This window comes from Coptis chinensis, chromosome 4 (genome assembly GCF_015680905.1).
Source record: "Coptis chinensis isolate HL-2020 chromosome 4, ASM1568090v1, whole genome shotgun sequence".
NCBI lineage: Eukaryota > Viridiplantae > Streptophyta > Magnoliopsida > Ranunculales > Ranunculaceae > Coptis > Coptis chinensis.
In genome coordinates, this window is record NC_141459.1 from 99,917,564 (window position 1) to 99,923,709 (window position 6,146).

Genomic DNA, 6,146 nt, shown 5'->3' on the forward strand with positions numbered 1-6,146 from the left:
CATTCAGATGCGAGAAAAGCATAAAATAAGACCTACATTATAACTAGATTAAAAATTCAGAAAACAATAATTACTTGAGACTTACATTATTAGATTTAATACTGGATACACCAAATAAAATGCAAAACTAAGCACCAGTAAACATGAAAATTTTAAACTTATCGCAATTCAAAGCTAAAATTGCGTCCAATCAAGAGCTTATTACTAATATATATGGAATGTACGTGGCTCTACAACCCACCATCAAATGTATGAGTTTCACTCGTATTTGACACAAGCACATTAAATTTACACTCAATACTAGTAGTAGTAGCAGAAGAGTAAAAATAAACCAACAAACTGAAATTTACACTCAATACTAGTACTAGTAGTTGTAGCTGAAGAAAAAAAATAAACCAACAAACTGAAACAGAAACAGAAAACTAACAACACCCAAAAACAATTATTTTTGATGCCTGATTCTTATGCAAAAGAAAAAATCATAAGCCCTAAAATCATCCCCTTTGCAGACAAGAACAATCATACTACAAGATAGTAGTTTCGCTCGAAGAACACATACAAATGAAAATAAAAATCGTACCTTTTGCAGCAACTCAAACCGAACTTGGACTGAAACAAACCGAGCAAATCCCTAGATCATAATGGATTAAAAAGCAAGAGAGAGAGAGAGAGAAGTTAATTAGTGCTACTGAAGAATTACCAAACCCTACGTAATTGAAAGGAAGAGGAAGGGGAAGGCATACTTACAAGCAGCGGCAGCAAACAGCTCAAAAATGAAATAGATTTGAGAGAGATTGAAAGAAATTTGAGAGATTTAGTTGCGAGAGATCGAAACAGATTTGTGAGAGAGAATCGATTAAAGATATATATTTTTTTCATAGTTAAAGAGTGCGAATATGTGAAACTTCAAGAGAGCACGAGTTTTTAGTATACTTAATTCCCAAATTTCTATTTTTTTTTTTTTTTTTTTTTAGTGTTCACGGTTTGAAAACGCATATGTTTCGTAAGAAAATTTCAAAAAAACATTAGAAATTAATTTAATTTTTTTAATAGAAAATCATTGTAACAGTTCCTCATAATTGCTAACGGTATTAAAGTGAGAGGAACTCTCTTACGCTTAAAAACTGTTACTAATGAAAAAAAACGAACGTTACTAATTTCATGTTTTGGTGTAGTGTAAATATGCGGATAATTAAAAACCAATAAAAATTTTAACTTAAACAAAAGTCCTCTTCATTACAAAAATTTACAAATAAGATTAGGTTACAAATCTCTTTTCAATAACTCTTTATTTAAATTTACAAATGAAAATACAAATAACATTGTCTCAACTGAAAATCTATATCACCTCAAGGGAAAACAAAACCTATCTTGAATTGCGACGCTAACGCAAACCACAAGCAGCAACCAAACTTCTTCAACACTAAACCTGTCAAGACTTATCAACTATGTTCATTTAATGAACACACCCGATAAGCAAACATGCAAATCGGGTCAGCATTATAAACAATGCTGGTGTGAGTAGCTCTAAAATACAACATATACTTATACATATACATGCACCATCCATAAGGCAGTTAATTCCTCCACCGAGGCACCTTAACTTCCAACAACTAATACGACATTCTTAACTACAATAAGTAAGGCAGGTAGTTCCTCCACTGAGGCGCCTTAACTTCCCACTAACCACACAACAAACCATATGCATAATAAAAAGACATTTAGTTCCTCCATGAGGCGCCTTAAGTTCTAACTAAACTAATAACCAGTCAAGCATATTCTATACTTATCGCATTTCATGCTCAATTACAGAGTGGGTCGTCTCTGCACAAGTAATTAGTTTGACTCACACTTCTGCAAACCATATACAATCATCTATCTAAAGATACATCATTAACCAACATATTACTATAATTATATTAATTAAGACTTTCTTTGCGTGTCCCTAAAATCACGTCGTATCTATGTCTTATCTAGTTTTCTTGGCTACCACAATCGCTTCCCAACGCCGAACATGTACATCCACATGCCTCCCTTTACATAATGAAGCACTCCGTGTGTAATTACCCTGAGCGGGATGCCGCACACCAGGTAACCCTCACACGAAAGCCATTATGTAAGTATTGCCACTATTCGGCATAAAATATCGCGCGTCTCGTTCTAATTTTGCGAACGGGATAATCAAGCCACCATTCGGCTACGCCAGAAGGGCCATTCAAATTCACCAAACGCCGTAAGGGGCCAATCACATTACTTACGCCAGAAGGGCCATTCAGATTCACTGAAATGCCAGAAGGGCCAATCATATCACATACGCCCATCACAAAGGCAAATCACATGAGTTGTGGTAGCTAGGTTCTAGGATTTTCGTTACGTAATTGATTCAAGTGTCATACATTTATATCTCATAATCATTTCACTATATCACGTGCATGCCAATTAATTATTGTACTAAGCCACACTATTTAGAAATATCTCAATACATCTCATAACACCTTTCATTCTTTCACGTGACAATATATTATTGCACTAAGCCACAATCCCATGGAAAAATATTCACCAATACTATACTACTTCATAGTAGTATCTCACATATATAATAATGGAGCGTTTATATAAATTTCTCAAAGATATTGCATTTAATCGATATCCTATCATATGATATCATTTAACAGAACAACAATTTCAACATACCCCCTAACGTCACAATAGCTCCAAACATACCGCATAACATTTTTATATCATTTTAGGAATATTATATCTCCTAAAATTTCACTCTTGTCACAGGTCAAAAATACAAACTATCCACGACACATCTGTCTTAGATAATGACAACCAAGTTTATACAGGCTTCCACAACATTCTATCATTTGATTTGTCCATATAATTTCGACAACATTTTATTACTACATTTGTCCATATTCTTAAATATATGACAATCTAGAAAAAGTCAACATTCCACAGTCAATGGTCAACGGTCAAAGTCAAAGTCAAAGTCAACACATCATAGTCAAAGTCAAACTGTCGTTTCCCTATTCAACAGGTTTAGGGTCATAGCCATGGTTCATGGCTAAGGGCAAAGGTGCATGGCTCATGGGCTCATGACTAAGGCAATGGTTCGGACCCAACTAGCCAAGCCCAAACCCAAACCTTAGAACCCGGCCCTAAAAGTCTAAACATTTAAAGACCCAATTAGATCTATTTTAAGTTATATGGATCAGCCCAAAACCAAATTAGAAATTGGCTCAAAACACAAATGGGTTCGCCCCAGAGAATTAAACTGAAATCGGCCCAACACTTAAACTAAAACTGGTCCACAACTTAAACTAAACTGGTCCTAAACAAAAGATTAATCCGGTCCGACAACTAACTAGTGTTTAGGCCCAAAAACTTATATCAAAACTGGCCCAACCAAAACAAATGAACTGTTGGCCCAAACAACTTAAACTAAATCGGGCCTAAAACAAAACAAATAGAAATGAAACTGGCCCAACAACCAAAATTAGATTTCGGCCTAACAACCATCTAAGGCCCAAGCCCCAGGCCCAAGAGAAACCATCAAGTCATCTTCTTCAGCTGCAGCTCCACCACAGCACCTGCTCACGCCGGCCACCACCATCTCTCATTTCAACCAACCGAAACTACTCACAACAAAAACCCCCACAACTTTAATAAAAACAAAATCCCCAAATCATTCAATCCCGATTCTTCATCAAACTAGATCTAAAATTTCTCGCCGCCATTAAAGCTTCTTCAAGCTTCAATCTTACCTCTTTTACAACCCTCACACACACTACCTTACCCCACTACAACCACTCATCAATCCACCAACACAAACAACCGAAAAACAGTTCAAACTATTTTACTGGAGGATGTTTGGTCGAGCCGCCATTAACGAACCATTTGGGAGCTTCGACAACACCATTAACACCCTTCAAAAGCTCCCCACAGCACCAAACATAAATCCAACCCAACGCAACAACATCCTAACCATCATAACAAAAAGTTCCAACCAAACAATCAGGACGTTTTCTTTATTTCGGTTTGGCGACGCCATTAATGCTTGTCAAAGCTTTAAGCTTCGACATCCTTCAAACCCACAACAATACCACATACCCAACACTTCACCACCACCACCCAACATCTTCAATCCTAACCACATCAGTACGGGTTCAAAACCACCCCAAAAGAGTTCAAACCAAAATATGGGACGATTTCTTGCTGTTGGGCTTGCACCGCCATTAACGGGCCCAAACAAGGTTTGATAGTTCCATGTCGATTTCCGAGTTTCAACAGACAATTTAACAAGTTTTATCAACTACAGTTTAACCAGTTTTCACAACGACAGGACGAATAATAATAACAGAATAATGAACCAAAAACATGAGAAGAAACTCTTAACAGTAAATTTAGACGTAAACTAGCAAACTAATCTACTCACCTTAATTAATAGCTCGACGAATTCATCATAGTTTGAATTGTCGCGCTCCAACACTCTAGCAATCCAGCTTCTATCTCTGCCTCCATTTTTATTTTATTTTATTATCTCCAAAACACTATTCTCTAGAAAAATATGAATATATATCTGGGTTTGAAACCTAAGCCCAATACAGACTCGGGCCCAGAAATCAGTCCCACATATCCCAAATCCAATCCAACCAATTTTAAATAAATAATTTAATTAATTAATTAATAAATAAATACGTATTTTAAATACGGGCGTTGCAGCTTGTGCATTTTCTTTTGCATTGGCATTGTCTTAAGCTTGGCACCTTGAACATCTTATTGTATTTGATTCATCTGCACCTCTTCTTCTGTTCACTCTTGGCCTCCCAAGCTGCCTTTTTCTTATTGGTGGAAAAATAAACTCATCTTTAGTTGGCTGTTACGAAAAAAATTATTATATTATGGCTAAGTCTGAAGATTCACATATTGCAAATTAGGGATAAGTGTCTCACTGTTGCCCACTCATCTTCATGCAAATAAGGTGTGATGTGACCACCACAAGTTATTTTATAAGCTGCTCCAGTAAAGTAAGGGCTACAATACCTATAGCAACAATATATAGATTATTAACATGTATCATCATTAACAGAGGACAAGATAATATGTACTGCAACAACTTACTCATGCCATTCATATCTTCTAGGCTTGATGGCTGCTATAACATGAAGACAAGGAATCCCAGTGAGTTGCCATTCACCACAATCACATGTGTGCAAGTTTAAGTCCATATTCCACCATTTACCATATATATTGTAAAGGTAATATTTCATCTAACCTTACTAGAGTGTGTAATTTGGGGGAGATAGATTGGTTAACTGGGTTTGACTGAGTTCGTATGGACGAACTGCCTACATACCAAGTTCTCTATCTGGGGTGAAACTTGAATCAGGTCAGACGTAGTTCCTTATTCTCTTTATATAGGCAAGGGGTTTGCGCCTCCGACTCTCGTGCATCCATTCAGATCCAGGTCTTCAGGTCACTCGCGCGCCATGATGACAAGTTAAGGACATTTATGGTGAAGCATGCCTGAAGCCACGACTTTGATGATGGTAGTTAATACTTAGGTTATTGACTATTGGTGCGAGCGAGAATCTGGGAGGTCGCTGTTTGAGAGAGGTCCATCGTGTGTAGTGAGTCACTATAAAGCAAGCTCGTGTGACGAAGACTTCAGGTCGGTATGACTACTGATTAGTTAGATCAATTGCCATAGTTGAGTCACTATGAAGCGAGTTGTGAGGACGAGGATCGAGGGTCGATCTGTATTCATGTTTGTGTTGGACACATATTTGATATTCATTGGATGGGAATATTACTCCCTCACATAGCCCTATCTCAATAGGTCCGTTAAGTCCGTGTTAGCGATCTACTAAGAGTTTGAAGTTTGCGCGTGGGCGGCACGTGGTATGTGTGATTTGAAAGATCGCAGGTGAGATGCCTCGATTTATGGGAATACGTGGCACGCTAGAGTTAAATAAAATGATTGCGTTTGTTTTGAAATATGAACCGGTGGCTGCCTTGTGATATACGCCTAGAGATGTGAAAAGTCCTCATTTGCTTCCCTTAAGAATGAGAGCTAAGGTTAGTTTTCGCCATTTTTCTTTCTTGTACTTTCATTTCTGCTAGCTTTGTGGGTTTAAAGG